Source organism: Tursiops truncatus, chromosome 17 (genome assembly GCF_011762595.2).
Source record: "Tursiops truncatus isolate mTurTru1 chromosome 17, mTurTru1.mat.Y, whole genome shotgun sequence".
Taxonomy (NCBI): Eukaryota; Metazoa; Chordata; class Mammalia; order Artiodactyla; family Delphinidae; genus Tursiops; species Tursiops truncatus.
In genome coordinates this window covers 59264519-59285140 of record NC_047050.1, presented here as the reverse complement: position 1 = coordinate 59285140, position 20622 = coordinate 59264519, and the positions used below count along the sequence as shown (strand labels likewise).

Below are 20622 nucleotides of genomic sequence, written 5' to 3'. Positions count from 1 at the left end.
AAATTCACTCTTTGTTGGTCTAGTCCTATGAGTTTTAAAAAGTGCAGAGAGTTGTGTGTCCACCACCACAGTAACATCATCCTAGCAGTTACATCACCCTAGTAATTCATTATTTTTTAGTAGTATTCCATTGAAAAAATAAATCATAATTTATTTATTCATTTACTTGTTGCTAGATATTAGGATTCTTTCCAGGCTTGGCTCTTATAGATATGGCTGCAGTGAAATTCTTATGCAAGCCTTTTTGTGGACACAGGTTTTTATTTATCTTGGTTAGATACCTAGAAGTGGAGTTGCCATATCATAAGTAAAGAGTATGTTTATTTTTTTAAAAAACCTACTAGGGCTTCCCTGGTGGCGCAGTGGTTGAGAGTCCGCCTGCCGATGCAGGGGACGCGGGTTCGTGCCCCGGTCCGGGAACATCCCGCATGCCGCGGAGCGGCTGGGCCCGTGAGCCATGGCCGCTGAGCCTGTGCGTCCGGAGCCTGTACTCCGCAACGGGAAAGGCCGCAACAGTGAGAGGCCCGCGTACCGCAAAAAAAAAAAAAAAAAAAAAGCCTACTAAAATCTTTTCCAAAGTGGTTGTACAATTTCATGCTAACTAGGGATGATGAATGAGCATTCCAGTTCCTCCACACTATCATCATTTTGTGCTATAAGTTTTTAATTTTAGCCATTCTAAAATTAAAAGACTATCTCATGTGGTTTTAAGTTGCATTTCCTGCTGGCTAGTGATGTTGAACATGCTTTCATGGCTATTAGCCCATATCCTTAACCACACCTGCAGAGTCACTTGTCATATTCATATATTGTTGTGGAGTTAGGGCATGGATGTGTTTGAGAGCCCATTATTCTGCTTATCATATATGGTGTGGATGTACCAGAGCGTGTTAACCATGCACTTGTTAAAGGACATCTTGGTTGTTTCCAGTTTCTGTTATGTATAAAGCATCTGTAAACATTTGTGTGCAGGTTTCTATACGAGCATGTTTTCATTACTCTGGGATAAATGAATAGGAGTGCAATTACTGAGTTGTATGGTTGTTACCTATTTAATTGTTAAGAAAAATTTCCACCTGATTTTACAGAGTTACCGTACCATATCACATTTCTACCAGCAACGTACAAGTGATCATTTCTCCACATCTTTTCAGCATTTGGTGTTGTCACTACTTTTTATGAGTGATTCTGATAGGTGTGTAGCAATATCCCATGATGGTTTTAATTTAAATTTCCCTTAGGGTTAATGTTGTTGACTATCTTTTCATGTGCTTAATTTTCCAACTGTGTGCTCTCTTTGGTGAAAAATCTCTTCATATCTCTTGCCTAATTTCTAATTGAATTGTTGGCTTTTTAACGTTGAGTTTTTAGAATTCTTTATATATTCCAGATAATAGTTCTTTGTCAGATTTGTGGTTTGTTAATGTTTTACCCACTCTACAGCTTGTCTTTTTATCCTCTTGTCAGGATCTTTTGCAGAGCAAATTGTCTGTAATTTTGAAAAGTTTCAATTTATTGGCTTTTCCTTTTGTGGGTCATACTTTTAGTGTCACGTTTAAGAACTCTTTGTCTAGCCTTAGATCTTGAACATGTTCTCCTATATTTTTTGAAACATTTTGTAGTTTTATATTTACATCTTAGTTTGTGGTCTGTTTTGAGTTAATTTTTTTGTAAGGTGTGAGATTTGGGTTGGGGTTTATTTTTTGTCCACTGATGCCCACTTGGTTCAGTGCCATTGTTAAAAAGGCTATCTTTCCCCCATTAAATTGCTTTTGTACCTTTGTGAAAAATCACTTTTATATGTCTATTCCTCTGCCAGTACTACACAGTCTTGATAATGTTCTGGTTTTTCAAAAACTGTTTTAGCTACTCTCTTTCCTTAGCCTCCCTATATAATTTTAGAGTACTGTTGACTATATCTACAAAAAAATCTTGCTAGGATTTTGATAGCAAATACATTAAGCCGTTGTATCAGTTTGGGGAGAACTGACACCTTCACTATGCTGAGTCTTTCAATCCATGAACATGATATGTCCCTTCATTTATTTTATAACATAGATTCTATACGTGTTTTGTTAGATTCACACCTTAGTATTTATTTTTTTCTCCTAGAGATTGTAAATAGCATTGCATTTTTAGTTTTGGTTTCCACGTATTCATTGCCAGCACATAGAAATGAAATTGATTTTTGTATGTTTATGTTATATCCTAGAACTTTACTGAACTCATTAATTCTAGGAGATTTTTGGAGATTCCTTGAAATTGGTGTTAATTTTTCTTTGAATGTTTTATAGAATTTCCCAGTGAAGTCATCTGGGCCTGAGCTTTTCTTTGAATGTAGATTTTTTTCCTTTAATTAATAATTTAATATCTTTATTTGTTGTAAGTCTGTTAATGGTTTCTATTTATTCTTGAGTCAGTTTCAGTTGTTTGTGTTCCCTTATATCTATTCTGTATTTCATTATTTATACTCTACTCTTCATTGGTTTTTTTCTGCTTGGTTTGAGTTTTGTCTGCAGTTCTTTCTCCAGTGTCTTAAGGTAAAATTGAGGGTTTTGATATGCGTTGTTGTTGTTTTCTTTTAATGTAGGCATTTACAGCTGGACATTTTCCTCTAGGCATTGTTTTAGTGCATCCCACAATTTTTGCTATGTTGTGTCTTCATTTTCGTTCATCTTGAAGTATTTTTCTGATTTCCCTTGTGGTTTCTTTTTTGACCCACTGGATATTTAAAAATGTGTTGTTTAGGGCTTGCCTGGTGGCACAGTGGTTAAAAATCTGCCTGCCAATGCAGGGGACACGGGTTTGAGCCCTGGTCCCGGAAGATCCCACGTGTTGCAGACTAACTAAGCCTGTGAGCCACAATTACTGAAGACCACACGCCTACAGCCTGTGCTCCGCAACAAGAGAAGCCACCAAAATGAGAAGCCTGCGCACCGCAATGAAGACCCAACACAGCCAAAACTAAATAAAATAAAATATTTTAGAAAGCATGTGTTATTTAATTTTCATCTATTTGTTAATATCCAAAAATTTCTGTTATTGATCTCTCATTTTCTCTCTGCTGTAGTCTGAGAATTAAAAAAAATTTCTTTATATAAGCTCTTCCTAAATTGGCTTTCTTCTCTCTTAAGCTTAGCTAACTCTAGGGACTCAAACCAGTTTCCAAGTTCCTTCTTTGCTGCTTTATTTTCATATTTATTCTTCTGTTATGTTGCCTCTTTAAAATGTAAGAAGTTAGTTATCAAAAACTTAGGTTATAAAATACTAACAGTAAGTAGTATATACCACCTCCTACTTTCCTGTGCCTGTGTACACTCCAGTACAATGCCTGACTCCTAGTAACTGTTGGTTGAAGATTTTCTATCTTCTATATTTTCTGTCAAAGTGGTTTACGCATAGTTGGAGATTTGGAAATAGTGTTTGTTTAATGAAGAATTTGCTGGGGGTAGAGGGAAAGTGGGGAGTTGAGTTTTCTTAGCAAATATTCCAAATATGACCATTTGTGGAAGGATTTCTGAGTGGTATGAAGAATAGAAATAAGGAGTAGGAAGTTTACATGTTAATTTTCTTTGAAAAATCATGCAGAGCTAAACAAATATGAGGCATAAAGAGCTTTTTGTTTTCAAAACTAGCTTTGCCCTAAAGTTAATCACTTCAAATTGTATAAAGTATACGTAACTGTGATGCCCCCTAGTGGCCATTTTCTGCCAGCTCAAAGAACAGAATGGAGGTGGTATTCAACAAATAGGCTGGATATTCTAAGATGCAGATACTACAATATCTGCAGGTCAGGTCGTGGCAGTGAGAGCACCAAATCCTAGCCACTAGACCACTGGTCAGTGACAAGGCCCTGGTTCTTCGGCTTTGCAGAAAAAGAATTCCCACAAAGATGGAAAGTAGTGAAGCAAGTAAAGTGTTTATTAGGAGGAAAGCAGATACAGTACATGTGGATAGACCCATGGGAGGCTCAGAGTGAGTGAGTCGTCCCCTCGTGAAAGTTTGCATCACTTTTATGGGGCATTTCTTCTGGATCTCCTTTGGCCAATCATTTTGATTTGCCTGGTTCAGAGTCCGTATTTGGTATATCTCAGGATCCTCCCATGTGTGCGTGTGCATGTCTTAGCCAAAGAGGCCTATGGGTAGCTAGCATCACTTACTATGGGATGGTACCGCCTCCCTTTTTGATCTCCAAAGAGCTTTTCTGTGCATGTGTAGTCGGGGAGGTCTCCTGACTTCGAGAATGAAAAATACGTGGTCTCTTATCTTCTATTTGAGCAGGGCCCAGCCTCCTCTCTCGATTGTCCTGCTATTTTCATCTTGGAATGTCAGTCCGCAGAGAACAAATTCCAACTGTTTGTCTCAGGGGGCCCACCGATCTCCTGACTCAGTACAAGGAGGATGGCATCCCTGGCTCGGGAGCTGCTTCTCTGCTATAACTCGGTTGCTATGGAGGAGAGAATGGATTTCAGTAGAAAGTAAGTTATCTTCTCCACCCTATGGTAATTAGTTTGGATTCTGTTAAAAATACCATGGGAAGCTGATGCATGGACAGAGGAATGGATTATTCAATTGCTTTGTTATGAAAACGTAGAGCAAGGTTAGAGAGGAAATGGGAAGATCATTAGAAAGCTTTTGAAGTAGTTCAGGCAGGAGCTGTTTTTGTTGGGAAACTGGGTGAAGGCAATGGGGAGACAGATTCGGGAACACTCAAACTGGATTTTGGAAATACTAACAATAAAAGAACAAAAGAGAGGATTAAAAATTTTCACCATTCTCAGAGAGTGTCCTAGGCAAAGAGAAGAGGCCAAAGGATGAAGCCAAATAAGACAAAGACTTTTGGAAGACAGTGTGTGAAATGGTTTAAGGCAAACGGGAAAGACCTTGGCCCAGAGTGATTCTCAAATCTCCCCACAGACCTCCGTGGTTGTTTTGATCTGAGCGGTCTGCTGGGTGTGCTTAAAGCAATCAATTGCAGCGGATGTAATGCAAATTTGCGTCCCCAGGGCCAAACCAAAGGCTGGAACCTAAGTGAGGATAAAAGCTGCTATATTTGATCCAGGTTTCAACATGACATGTATTGTCTCATTTAATTCTCACTGCAACCCATGAGAGAGGTCCATCATGAGTCTTCTTTCAGAGAAGTAAACTGAGACTCAGAGAGAATAAGGAACTTGACGAAGATCACAAAGCTTGTAAGTGGCAAAGTAGGATTTGAACCCATGTACGTCTAACACCAAAGTTCTCACTCTTAACCCCTAAGCTCGGTTACTGTATACAGTAGGTGCTCAATTAATGTTGAACAAATGAATGAATGAGTCAAGGGATTACAATTTTGGCCCCTCTCTCTCTGCCTCTGCTTAGAACTCAGCACCTCTGACACTTCCCAGCTGGCCAGCTTTGGAAACTTCCGAAGACAGCTCCCTTGGATGTTATGTTGGCCTTCTTAGGAGGGAGGTTGACAATGACAATGGAAAACCTACCCCAAGCAATTTTATGGACAAGTATAGACTTAGGAAAATGAAACAGACACAAAGACTATAGAGGATTTGCACATGGTGTCAGTAGCTAACAGCCTGGATGTGAGGATATATGAACCTCTACTTCATAGGATTCTCAAAATGCTTAAGGGGGGGATTTGGGGGGGAAGTGAGGGATTCAGCAGATGTAGAGGTCAAGAACAAAAACTTTGATTTATAGATGTAAAGGTCACTTAATTTGTATTTGCAGACAAGAAGGATCTGGTGACTTTGAGTTACAGCAGTGCTGGATCCAGGGAGTAATTTGTGCAGAACTGATAAGCCATTGATCTGAAAAAATCTGAGTAGATGTCAATACAGAAGCTTAGAGTTGGAAGGACTCTTAGAGGTCATATACTTTAGCCCTCGGGCGTAAATGTGAACACATCTTGGTAGAAATGTCAGTCATTTTCCTCACACTGGCCTCAGAATAATAAAAACTTATATTCTATGTTTACTTAAAAATTCAGCTTTCCTACAGAATGGAAACGTTTTATGAACTTTTCTCACACATTTATCTGATACTAACTGGAATTTGAGGTCAAAGACTCAGTCTACAGATAGTGGCCTAATATTTTGGAAACATAACAATAATATAGTAATAATAGTTATGATAACAATTTCATAATTTGATTATGAAATAATCACATATTGATGTTATTATCATAACATCAAATACTGCTTTCAGTAAGGTCTTTCGAATCTAAAAGATCACCTACTGGGAATCTAATGAAGCAACGTATGTGTAAGCACATTATAAATCATGGTGGACTTCACAAGTTAATGAGATTTTTCAACGATTCTTAGATATATTGTTGGTGATTTCTTTATTAATAGCAGAATACTTTACTCCCCCCCAAAAAGATCACCTAATTTATTATTATCATTACAAAGCAACAGAATTAGGCGATCTTTCAAATTCAAAAGACCTAACTGAAAACAGTATTTCTTGTGTTTACACACACTGTCTCATTCAGTCCTCATGGACAGATGGTGAGGTAGGTATTATGATCTGCATTTTGTGTGTGAAGGTACAGAGACCCAAAGACATTAAGGAACTTCTTCAAAGTAGCACAGACGATAAATGGAAAAGCTGGAAGCAGAACCTATGGTCTATTGAGCTTGTGCCAACATTCCACGTTCACTTAATATTACTTCAATTTCAGATTTTCCTCAGGGCATCAGCGCTTTCCCACACGTCATTCATGGAGTCCACCACAGCCTCAACGCCCTCTCCAATCCAGCCAGTGTTGGTCCTGTCCACAGGTCCTGTTATATTATCCAACTCCATCGACTATACGTCCATCTCCTCCTCTTCCTTCTTCCCCCCTCCTCACACTCATTAGGATAAGAAAGTTTAAGTAATGAGAGAAGTTCTACAAGATCCCATCATACCATCTATCCATCTACCTGAATCTGTGCTTATTTTCTCTGCCTTGCCTCCTGTTATTATGGAAAAAAATACCTATATGCATATCTAACACCAATTTTTCTGTTTGTGCCTTAGAACCCATGGCTCCAGCAATTCTCTTCTCTCCACCTCTTGACTAAGACAATTTTTTTTCCCCTAGATCATTTCCATCACTACACAAAAATTCTATAACACCCACCATATTAAACCAAAGAAAAAGCCTCTTTACCCTATATCATTCTCTTTACTTCCTTTTATTGCAAATGCCTTGAAATGTTATCTGGAGTCACTCTATCTAATTCATATCCACCCATTCTCTGTTGAACCCAAGCCATTCAGGCAATCACCCATCACACCCATGAAACTGCTCTTGTCAATATTTCCATGACTAGGATGACAGCACATCTCTGTTTTTACAGATAGTCCAGGCCTCTGCCTGTTCTCCAGGAGTGCTTTTTCACGCTCAGAGTGTCTTGGTTTGGATGATAAATTATATGTTCACATTGGTTATGATCTCCACATTGATAAATCCAACGAAATCCAGCTAAATGAGTTCTCAGTGCTCATCGTACTGGAGCTACTAGTATTTAACACATCTTTCTTTCTTCACTTGTCTTCTGGGATCTCACATTCTGGTTCTCCTATTATCTTTCTAGCAGCTTCTCAGTTTTTTCACCTTGTTCCTCTTCATGTCCCCAAGTAGTGAGGGTTGCAGTGCCCGAGGGCTCAATCAATTGAATTCTCTTCTTCTCTACCCCAGCTGTATTCATTCCCTTGTTAATCTCTGGTCTCATGACTTTAAATACCATTCATTTACTAATTATACCTACATTTAAAGCTTTATCCTAAAATTTTCCCTTGAAGTACAGACTCATATATCCAACTATCTGTCTAATAGCATCCCAATCATAACATATTCAAAAGTGAACACTTGACATCTCCCACATCAAAATTTTGCTCTTATTCCAGTCCTCTCCATCATAAGTACCAACTACAGTTTGTAGGAAGCAAACACCTTGATGTTATCTTTGACCTTCAGTTGCTCTTACCTCCAGTATGTCATCAGATCCTGTTTGTTCTAACAACAAGTTTTATACTTCTCACCATCCCCACCATTTCCACAGGTATCTCTCACCTGGATGATTGCAGTAGCCTCATCATAGACCTTCCTACTTCCATCTTTGCTTCTATAGGCTATATTCTCAATATAGTCAAAGCAATCCTTTTCACAAATAAGTCACATTATATGTCACTCTTCTGTTCAAAGTCCTTTAATATCATATCCCACTCAATATAAAATCCAAATTCCATGCAGTGACCACAGGCCTGCCATCAACCTGCTCCATTTACCTTTCTGATGTTCTCACCTCCTTTTCTTCCCATTGTTCACTGTGCCCCAGGTGCACGGGCACCCTTGTGATCTCTCCTGCCCCAGGGTCTTTCTTTTTTTTTTTTTAATCAATTTTTACTGGAGTATAGTTGCTTTATGTGCCCCAGGGTTTTAACACTTGCTGTTTCCACTACTTGGATTACTTTCACTGTCCCCCCTCCTTCACCTTCTCTTTGAAGTTTTCCTTACCATCCTTTCTCCAAAGGCAATTCCCTTCCTTCTTGTATTAGTTTCTTAGGGTTGCTGGAACAACGGACTACAAGCTGTGTGGCTGAAAACAATAGAAGTTTACTCTATCACAGTTCTGGAGCCTAGATGTCTGACATCAAGTTGTCTTCAGGGTCATGCTCCCTCTGAAAGTCTGGGTAGAATCCTTTCTTGCTTCTTCTTAGCTCTGGTTGTGGCCAGCAATCCTTAGCATTCTTTAGTTTGCAGCTGCCTCATTCCAACCTCTTCCTCTGTTGCATTTGGGGGCCTCCCGGTGTGCCTCTGTCTTCACGTGGCATTTCCCCCTCTTACAAGGACATCAGTCACGTTGGATTAGGACTCACCCTAATGACTTCATCTTAACTTGGTTATATCTACAAAGACCCTATTTCCAAATAAGATCACATTCACAAGGACCAGGTTAGGACTTCAACATATCTTTCTGGGGAACACAGTTCAACCTGTAACATTTCCTTGACTCAGTATTTCCTGTCCTGGTTCCCACTTTGAAATTTTCACATAGCGCTTATTATTGTTTGGCTCATAGGACACTTTATTTATATGCTATATTACTGACTGTAAATATAAGCTCTATATGGCAGGGATTTTTAACTGTCTTGTACCTTGTTGTTACGCTGGTATTTAGAACAGCGCCTGGAACATAGTACACACACAATACATAGTTGTTATATAAATTTTATTGACTGAATGTCGATTCTTCCAGGTCTCTGGAAATTCGGGAGCATGAAGGGGCATTTGCATGTGTAGCTTGAAAGAGCGTATAGATTCTATTTTCTTTTGCAGAGGTTGGCAAGCTATTGCCTGTGGGACACATCTGGTCTGCTGCTTCCTTTTGTAGATAAAATTTTATTGCAATACAGATATGCTCATTTGTTTATCTATTGTCTAATGCTGCTTTCGTGCTATAATGGCAGAGTTGAGAAGTTGCAGCAGAGACCATATGGCCCACAAATCTTAAAATGTTTGCTGTTTGCTCCTTTACAGAAAAAGTAGACGTTCCAACCCTTGTTCTTCTCTGTTTTCATAATTTTAACTGTGGGTATTGCTGATCATTAACAGAGGATCAGATTGAAAGGTTAATAAACATTCTCAAGTGAAAGTAAAATGAAGCAGGAGGTGGTTTTCTGCAGCTCAGTTCATTTAGACCACTGGGTGTCGCTCTTCCCTAAACTTTAAAAGTAAATGTTGACTCAGACATCAGCCAACTTGGGGCTGTGACATACCAGACAAATATTGACAGTTGGTAAGGCAACTGGGATAAAGTATTGGTCAAAGGATAATATAGGCGCCAATTGTGCCTGCCATGTTTCTCACATAGGGGAGAGACAGAACATGAATGAAAAATATATTTCATGAACTCTCTTCAACCGTGGCTTAAGAACAACTCACAGATGATGTTTATCTTAATTCCTCTTTCAGTTTCTCTGGAAATTAACACTTTGAGGGTCCTTAAGTCAGCTAAAATATGTCACAAGAGGGAAATCTCTTTGGTTATCAATTCTTTTTTCCAGTTATCCCTGGAGTTTACTGTTCCAAATTGTGTTCTAATGGCCAGCCATAAGGCCACACGTATTTTTTCTGGCTTGCCTATCTTGTCACCAAAGTGGTTTGTGCAACATCTTTTTTCAGAGATTTCTTATTAGTCAACTTTGGAATCATTGCCCTGCCATTTTCTTTGCCTCCTGAAACCTGGTAGGAGAGAGTATTTAATCTGTGGTTAAACTTGAGCTGTTTCCACTGATTAAACTTAAGCTTTTGCCATTATGCTAGTGCAAGGCTTCTTCACAGTGGTGTCATTGGCAACTTGGTCTGGATAATTCCTTGTTGCGAGGGCTGTGTTGTGCATTGTAGGATGTTTAGAAGTAACCCTGGTCTCTATCCATTAGATGCCAGTAGCGGCTCCCCAGCTGTCAGGATCAAAAATGTCCTCAGATGTTACCAAACATCTGTTGGGGAGCAAAATCATCCCAGCTAAAAAACATTGTGCTGGTAAATCCAACCACATCTTCCTTAGATTATCCTTAAAGCATCCTCAAGGAGAGCTGAAGTTTCAAAACACAGTGCAAGAAATGGTAGAAATTTTAGATCATCCAAACCGCAAAGGAGAACCTCAGTTTTTCACAAAGTTAAAAAATATAGAAATTAACACATTGATGATAAGCCCAGAGAGATCAAGCAACAAGAAAAGAACTTCTTTCATTCAGTGAGATACAAGATAAGGTCTCAAAAAACAAAGCTCTCCCAGAAGAAATTTTGAGGTCCCTTTCTTTCTGGAATATATAGAAGTCCTGCTATTGTGAACTCTTGGACAGTGAGAAGTCATTCGGGATGGGCTTTGATTATACCCCTGCTCTGCTGTCCTCAAAGCCTTTCCAGTGACTGAGTTTGGTTCTCTGAGTTTGGAGCGGCTGGGACTGATTATGGCATGGCATCTAGGAAACTTGTACATCTGACATTTGTCTTCTAGAAAACCATCAGCCTATGCACAACTCCTAGGAACTGCCTAGTCTTTCAGTCACTCCTTGAATGCTGGGTAATCCCATTTCCCACTGGACAGGAGGGGCTGGGTGAGGTCATTATGACGATTCATAAGCAACATTTTGGGCTGTAACTCCCAAAAGAGCTTAAAATATTGATTTTATGCATGTCATGCTAAAGATTGAACAGTTGTAATCCTGCTTTGTATATTACTTCGTGAAGATTTTAAACAAGATGGCTTTGCCACCAACATAGCTGACATATTTTAATTAATCTTTGTGAAGAGAGTTTGACATGTTTAGATGAGCTCATCCAAATAGAATGCTATCCTTCTCTGATATAGAATACATTGGAATGAAGCATGATTTATGAAGAATAGAAATCTCGCCCTCATTTTTTTTCAGTCTTTCTTGGGTAGGTCTGTCATCTGCATCATGAGTTATGATTTATAAAGTCTATAAAAGTGTGTCTTATAGCATATTTTGCTATGCCTTGCAATACGGAGAAATAGGAAACTCCCAGTCTATGATGATGGGGTGATGTACACTTAGTGAAGATTGTCTTCTCCAAGTTCTCTAATGGATACTGCTTAAGAATGATCTAGAAAAGACTGAAAGCCACAAAACCTGTGGGATGCTTTACTATTCCCTTGGAAAAGTTAGGCAATTAAAGGCTTACATCATTTGTGGGAAACATGACTGATGGTTCAAATGAACTTATTACACGTTATTTCATTTGAGTTTATAGACTGCATATTTTTCTCCCAAATGCCAGACTCATTAATGCAAATGTGAGAGTGCTAGCACTCTAAGGGAACTTCACAAGTAAAATGAGCAACAACCGAGTACCTCAGTGGGTAGTTATGAGTATTGAATGAGATAATGCGTGTAAGGTTATTTAGAATGGAAATCAATCTAATTAGAACTGGAGCTACTCCATTAAGATTCTGGAGTATAAATTGGATCTAAGAAAGAGTCAAAGTCTCCTCCCTTAACAATTCTAGGGTCATTGTTTCCACAAAGGGTGAGGTTAAAGCCATGCTGAAAGGAGACGTACCGTTTTTCATGATATCACAATACACCTGGTTTTTTTTGTTTTTGTTTTGATTTGTTTTGTTTTTGAGGCAAAATCAGTCCTTGCCCACAAGGTACTCTCCTTGTTCAGGTAAATTCATGAGGACATCAGTGGAACCCCTTGATGATGGAAAATGAAACTCAGAACATTCGTTTTTTGCCTCATTCACAGGACTCTGATCCCGCCCTGTCATCATAAGTCAAAAAGGAAAAAGTAGAGAAGAGCCTTCATTAGCCTCAGGCTAATATCTCAGGCACGTGAGTTTGTCGAAGTTAGATAGAGATGGAGGAACTTTACTGGGAAGGAGTAGAATTAGCTGAGAGATCAGATTGGACGTTGGAGTAGAGGATTTGGGAGAGAGCTGTGAAAAAATAAAAAAGAGAATGCTAAGGAAATATAGAGAATTCATTTGGAGCACACTTCTTTCAGGAATTTCCTTTGCTAGTGAGGCACAAAGGAATGCATAAGTTGGACAAAGTTCATCTTTCCTCCTATTACCCTGTACTGTTGTTTTAAGATCTACCCTACCTATCCCTTTATATGCTCCCATAATAGTCCAGTAGATATTTGGCATGAGGAAGAGAGGTAAGGTGGCTCTCAGGAAAGAGAAGGTATTAGTCTCCCACTCACCTTGTGGACTCTTGTGGTGATATAATTGGGAGAACAGATTTCTCCTATCTTATCCCTTACCCCACTGTAGATGACCAAATAAAGCTATTACAATTATTGGGATGATGGCAGCCCGTCAGAGACCCAGAGTCTGGAAATAGCAGCAGAACAGTTCCTACCAGGCTGGAGAGAAAATAAAATTGGATTATGTACCCTCCATAAGCTAGCAATAAATATCTCCTGTGGTCGAAAAGAAGGATCTTGCAGTGTGAGTTTCATAAGTGCTCAGAAAATGTTAGATGAATTATTTCTCACATAATGATGTACCATGTCTTCATGGAACTAAATTTGGAGATTCCAGACATCAAAATTGTGGGGTGTTTTGCATATCATCTTCATGAGAATGCCCTTATGTACTCCACTTACTTAGTAAATATTGTCTTGTTAAGTTGAATCAGGATTGAGAGAGGCATTGATCATGGAATGCTTCACCTTCTTATCACCACAAAGAATACATACAACAGGGGTTACATTCAAAAACTTTTGAAAAACGAAAAGACAACCTACGGAATAGGAGAAAATAATTGCAAATGATGTGACTGACAAGGGCTTAATTTCCAAAATGTACAAACAGCTCATACAGCTCAATATGAAGAAAAACAAACAATCCAAACAAAAAATGGGCAGAAGATCTAAATAGACATTTCTTCAAAGAAGACATACAGATAGCCAACAGGCACATGAAAAGATGCTCAATATCACTAATTATTAGAGAAATGCAAATCAAAACTACATTGAGGTATCACCTCACACCAGTCAGAATGGCCATCATCAAGAAGTCTACAAACAATAAATGATGGAGAGGGTGTGGAGCAAAGGGAACACTCCTACACTGTTGGTGGGGATATACATGGATTCAGCCACTATGGAGAACGGTAAGAAGGTTCCTTAAAAAACTAAAAATAGAGTTACCATGTGATCCAGAAATCCTGCTCTTCGGCATATACCCAAAAAGGATGAAAACTCTAATTTGAAAAGATACATGCACCCCAATGTTCATAGCAGCACAATTTACAATAGCCAAGACACGGAAGCAAGCTAAGTGTCCATAGACAGATGAATGGATAAAGAAGATGTGGTACACATCTGTAATGGAATTAGCCATAAAAAAGAATGAAGTAATGCCATTTGCAACAACATGGATGGACTTAGAGATTATCATACTAAGTGAAGTAATTCAAACAAAGACAAATATCACATATCACTTATATGTGGAATCTTATGATAAAAGTGAACTTATTAACAAAACAGACTCACAGACATAGAAAATAAACTTATGGTTACCAAAGGGGAAGGTGTGGGGGAAGGATAAATTAGGAGTTGAGGTTAACAGATACACACTACTATACATAAAATAGAAAAACAACAATGTCCTACTGTGTAGCACAGAGAACTATATTCAATATCTTGTAATAACCTATAATGAAAAAGAATCTATATCTGTATCTATATGTCTGACTCACTCTGCTGTACACCAGAAACTAACATAGCAGTGTAAATCAACTATACTTCAATAAAAAATATCTGACATCATCTTCTGCAAAACACAGAAACATATCCAAATCCAAGATAACAGTCTTATCTGCCAGTGGTCATTTATTCTTTTAGCTAAATGACTCATATTGCTTCATCATTTTTGCATATGGTCAAAGTTTTAAAAACTTAGCTATAATATGTCCTCCTCAGTTTGCAGCACACTGAAGCTTTATAGGAAAGTGTCTACACGGTGACAAACATTGGCTTTTCCTGCTCGTTGCTCCGTCAGTCATCCAGAGGGTTGGAACTAGAATGCCCAATGGGCTTTGTCAAATGTCAAACATCTGGATGAGGAAAAATTTGAATTTATGTTCAAATGTCTTAAAGTGTAGACCCATTTCAAAAAATGTTCTGACCAATTCAATGAATCTGTCTACAAAGCTTTGCATTTATAGATACACCTTGGTATCTTATTCCGACCCGACAAATCAAGTGGTCCCATAAAAAAGTCAAATTCTTTGATTGGTAGGATATAGTTTTAATAGCTGGTTTCCTGTTTGATTTTTTTTTAATCTCTCTACCACATTGAGGGATGTATAGATACAGTTTTAATTAATATCTTCATTGCTTATTTCATCACCACATTGCCTAGAGAGACCAGAATAAATCTAAAGGCTATGGTGGTTATTTTCCAATCCAGAAAAACATAATTGCTTCTATTGCAATGAGTTCAACCTTTAGAATCCTCATTATAATAAAAGAGAAAAGGAGGAGGAAGGGCACTGAAGCTCTTGGGAAATGATGGTAAGTGATGCTACAAGGCGTCTGGTCTCTACAGCCAGGTGCCCCTGAGTTTGAATCCTTACCAGTCTCATCTGTAAAATAGGGTAACATTGCTCATCTTTTAGGGTTGTTGTGAGGAAAAATAAGGTTATAAAGATGAAATTTATGAGTGCATGGCACATAGTAAGTACTCCATAATTATCAAGATGGATGGGACCACAGGAGCTGCTGAATTCAACATCCTCATTTTGTGGGCATAGAAGTCCAGAAGCCAAGCAATGAGTACATGCTTGGTTTTCTGACTCCAAGTTCAGTGTTTTCGAATATGCTCTGCTACTATATTTTTGTCTTGGTTGAAGAGGCATGGTGGGGATTGGATAAATCTTAGTAGATAGCATCTTGTAGTGGTATCTTGAATGATAGACAAGATTTCAAAAGGTGAAGCTAATGGGAGGAGGACATTCCAGGTACATAATATAGCAACAAGAAGGGTATGGACACAATAGAACTTGAGCCATTCTGCCCAAGAGAAAAAGAGCACCCCATGATCCCTCTGAATAAACCAATGAACATAGGCTTGGGGGCTAAATCATTCTCTTAGTGAATGAGGACTCACAGGGAGACCCCTGAAACCCCTACCTCTCTATGTACTTCTGAAATCTTCCAGGTATTTGTTTAGTAGGCACAAAAGACTCCTCTTTTTCATGGTCACTGCAAAGGGACCTCTGTAAGTAGCCCATCTTCAGATGAGATATTGACATTTAAGGTGGTTTCAGATGAGGAACCGGCTTACATAAGAACAGAGGTCTGAACTGTTTCTGACTCAGGTATAGGGAGCTTATTTTCTCTGGACCTTCTTTGGGATATAGGGGGTCCCCAAAAGTGGGGCTGAGCTAGGGAGCCCTGTCCCATGAGAATAGTTAAAATAGTGAGCAGAAGAGGAAAGGCTAAAAAGGGTAAATAGTTTAGTCTGAGGAATCGAGGTCTAAGGAAAAACTCAAACAACCCACCAGACTATAAGCTTCATGAGGGTAAGGACTATACTTGTCTTTTTCATTGTTTTGTTCCCAGTGACTGCACATGACTTGGAATATGGTAGGTGATCAGTACATATTTGTTGAATTCCTTAATTAATGAATGCCCAAAAGAAGCAACACTTGCCTTAATCTCAGTGACTGGTGAGAAGCTCAAGACCATGTTCCTAACAGCTCTTGGTCTCAGAGTTGTTACCCAAAGCCAATGATTTTGCTTGGCAAAGAACTGCATGTACTCGCAATGCCACCTGTTAGGGAAATTCCTTAGGTGATCACCAGTGTCCGGAGCACAAATCCTTCAGGGTTTAGTAGCAGCTTATTCTACCATTTGACTTTCTTGAGGATCAACTACTTGCTTCTCCAACATAAGTACACATAACCCAGGACACAGACAGTAAGGCAGAGGGATTAAATGCACAAATTCTAGATGCAGAATGTGAGGATTTGGATCCAGGCTTTACTACATAATAGATTTATGATCCTGTGCAAGCTGTTTGTCTTCCTACAGCTTTGTTTTCCTCATCTGTAATTTTGAGATATAATAGTACCAACCACATAGGTTTTTTTATATGGACTGAAGTGAATGAGGCAAACTCTGTAAAACACTTTGCATGTTGCCTGGTACCTAATAAGCTGGATAAATGTTAGTTCTTTCTCTTCTCCACCATCTTCTCCTTCTTTATCTTCTTCCTAAATGTTATTCTAAAAGGAACATTTAATAACATTTTTGTACTTCTGAAAGTGAGACTTTTGTACTTATAATTGATGGTGTGTCCAGGTCAACTGGAAGAATTTTTTATTTCTTTTTGATGTATAAATTAATAGTACCTCTTACGATTGATGGCTCCTAAAATGAGATAGAATTTGGAATTGTACTTATTACTGCTAATCTGACTATGTGAAGTATGCAAGGAAATATGAGAGGCTTCAGTGTAAACACCTTTCTGCAGCATCAGTTTTGCTTGAAGATTTAGGTGGGAAAAGTTGAATAAGCTAGCCAATTAGAAATTTTAAATGTTATTTCTATATTTAAACAAACATGGATGGATTAAAAAGAAGTCAAGGTTTACCTGAATTTTTAAGAGAAAAATGTGGCATGCCATAGAAACTTTGGCTTGGAATGCTAGATTTCTGTTGTAGTTGTTTATTATGCTCTGCTGTTTAGAGTAAGGTGATGGAAAAGTTGAGAAGCACGGTGTGAAGCAGTGGCAAGAAAACCAAACAACGTCCCTGCCCTCATGGAGCTTAGAGTCTAATGGGAGAAAAACATGAAAACAAATAACAGATGTAGGGTATTTTAGCATTTATGATAGAATTGCTACAAGGAACATTTAGGCACAAAGGAGGGAGTGGCCAGTTCTGTTAGGGGCTTAAGGGTGCAATTGACAAGACTTCTTAGAGAAGGTGACCTTGAAGTATATTTTTTGCGGTACACGGGCCTCTCGCTGTTGTGGCCTCTCCCGTTGCGGAGCACAGGCTCCGGAGGCGCAGGCTCAGCAAGCCATGGCTCACGGGCCCAGCCACTCCGCGGCATGTGGGATCTACCCAGACCGGGGCACGAACCCGTGTCCCGCCGCATCGGCAGGCGGACTCTCAACCACTGCGCCACCAGGGAAGCCCTGAAGTATATTTCTGAATGAGGATATGGAGTTTGGAGAGAAGACAGGGCACACTCAACAGGACCCTTGTCGTTTTTATCCTTTTCCCTGGGCACTGAGATGCTCTGTAGTATTGGGGAAGATTCTCACTGCTGAACTTGCAGAGGAACTAGAACTTGCATGTACTGGGATCTTCTCTGGCAAGGTCTTCCAAGGATCTTGTGGGTGGCCTTGCTTTAGCAGGACAAATTTGGGTCAGCGTGGAGCATACTGATCGTTATTTAACCCAAGCAAAGAACTTTATAACCTCTTCCAGACTTCTGAATCAATGCTACAAACAGATCTTGCTTCTCTTATTTTGCTAATAAAATATAAGTCCAAGCAACATCCTCTTCTTGGATTATAAAACATTTATTTCCAAGCACCTTCCAGCCCAACAGTACTGGTGGGCTGTTCATTCTGTGAAACTCTGCCATTTGCATGGCACTGCATATTCTTTTGTAGAGCTTCCTGGGTTGAAATTCAGACCTTCATTTTCTTGTCCTAAAGAGAAAGACACATATCCTTTAGTAAGAATTGTACAGCATTGCCATCCTTACCCTTTGAACCTTCTGATTATCCCTGGAACAGCTGGCTCAATGTAGCAGTAATTCACAGTCCTCAGCAGGTTGGCTGCAGAGAATTCTTCATTATTCAGAGTTCAGCATGTGCCAGCAGTGTTACTGAAGTGGTAATTGAATTTGGTGAACCCTCCGTGGTCGAGACAGCATAGCACTGCCTGCAAGAAACATGCGGTGTGGTTAAGATGAATATACTTCCAACAAAAATGAATCTTCAAACTAAGCTCGATAGCACAGGGCCAAAAGGACATACTGTTTTGATGATTTGACTTGTGATGTTGAGCATTTTGGAGTGAAACCCATTCAGAAGCATGACAACGTGTACTTACAAGGAAGACCCTGGGAGAGAAGTCTAATACTGCCCAGAAATCTCCAGCAAAAGCTTTACTGATAATCTCATCAAGCACAGATAGGCATGTGACAAAGTTATTTCCTTGCTTAAAGATGTCCTTGCTGCATTGTTGAACTGAATCCTTGTGTGGTAAAAGAAAAGAAAAATCCTCCAATAATTTTCAGTGAAGCGTGCCTTATCACTAAACAGCAATTAAGTGCTTTCAAAATTTCACATTCACAGAATGATCTCAACAATCTCACTGCTTTGCAATGCAGTTTCTAAAAGAGAACATTTATAGTTTGGGAAAACAGCACAAAAATGAAAACTGTTGGAATTGTTTTGGTTGCTGAAAATATACTTGGCCTCAGTGGCTGCGGCGCCGTAGAAAAGAAAGAACTTTGGCTCTGAGCTCAGGCAGACTCTGAGTTTGAATCCCAGCTCCTTCATTTACTGTGTCCTTAATAGGTCATTAACTTCTTTTAGTCACTATGTCTTTTCCTGTAAAAATGAGGTCAGTAATGTCTGCCTCTGAACATGACATGCAAAGACTAAGGGGCAGTGATTGTCTTTACTGGATACTTATCATATTAACAGCTGTCATTTGCTGGCCTACTAGGTGCGTGGCATGGTCAAGTGCTTATGAACGTGTATAATGTTACAACAATATGTAGTTGATACTTAGGTTGACCAGTTCATCCCAGTTTGCCTGGGACTGTCCTGATTTTACGACTGAAAGTCCTGAGTCTCAGGGACCATCTCAGTCCAGGACAAACTAGGGTGATTGACTATTATCTCAATATTATGGTTTCACCTTACAGGTGTGGAAACTGAGGCTCAGAGGGTGTATCCAAATTTTTCAATATCCCACAGCTGGGAAAGAATAGGTCCCATATGCAACCCAGGTTTGGATAACTCCCAAGCCTGCACTGTCTGCAGCCCTAAACTCTGCTCGGTAAGTATAACTTTCCTTGCTGTATTACTAGAACGTTCTGGATTTAACAAATATTTGTAGATCAGATCACATTTTTTCAACTGGCTGAAATTATAATTTCAGGAATGCATGTGTGTGTTTTTGCGGATGTTACAGAGTGCGGAGATCTCTAAGTGAGAGGTAAAGAAAATCATAGTGATAGTGATACTGAAAAAGATAGTTTAAAAGCCTAACATCTATTTTGAAGAACATTTTATCTTTTGTCAATGCATAACTCATTGATTCATTCACTTATCCATCTGTCCATCCATTCATTCAGTAGATTTAGAGTGAGGTCCTGTTGTGTTCCAGGTACTGGGGCAGATACAAAGAAGACTAAGGTACTGGCCTCAAGATGCTCAGAGTAATGGGATTTTTAAAGAATAATTGTAAAATCACTAATGATGAAAAATCTGAAAGAGAAATTAAGGAAACACTCCCATTTACCATTGCAACAAAAAGAATAAAATACCTAGGAATAAACCTACCTAAGGAGACAAAAGACCTGTATGCAGAAAACTATAAGACACTGATAATAGAAATTAAGTATGATACAAACAGATGGAGAGATATACCATGCTCTTGGATTGGAAGAATCAACATTGTGAAAATGACTATACTACCCAAAGCAATCTACAGGTTCAATGCACTCCCTATCAAACTTCAGACTATACTACAAAGCTAGAGTAATCAAGACAGTATGGTACTGGCACAAAAACAGAAATATAGATCAATGGAACAGGATAGAAAGCCCAGAGATAAACCCACGCATATATGGTCACCTTATCTTTGATAAAGGAGGCAAGAATATACAATGCAGAAAAGACAGCCTCTTCAATAAGTGGTGCTGGGAAAACTGGACAGCTACATGTAAAAGAATGAAATTAGAACACTCCCTAACACCATACACAAAAATAAACTCAAAATGGATTAAAGACCTAAATGTAAGGCCAGACACTATAAAACTCTTAGAGGAAAACATAGGTAGAACACTCTATGACATAAATCACGCAAGATCCTTTTTGACCCACCTCCTAG

The 20622-nt window shown here is 39.0% G+C and overlaps 1 long non-coding RNA gene across 1 annotated transcript in view; it reads left to right on the top strand.

Annotated features, from left to right (window-relative positions):
* Positions 1 to 20622, top strand: part of LOC109549465 (uncharacterized) — a 41283-nt gene that overhangs the window by 14576 nt on the left and 6085 nt on the right. Inside the window, exon 3 of the long non-coding RNA XR_012327326.1 lies at positions 2749 to 4478. This is a non-coding gene — a long non-coding RNA (uncharacterized lncRNA). The remainder of the gene's footprint in view (positions 1 to 2748; positions 4479 to 20622) is intronic.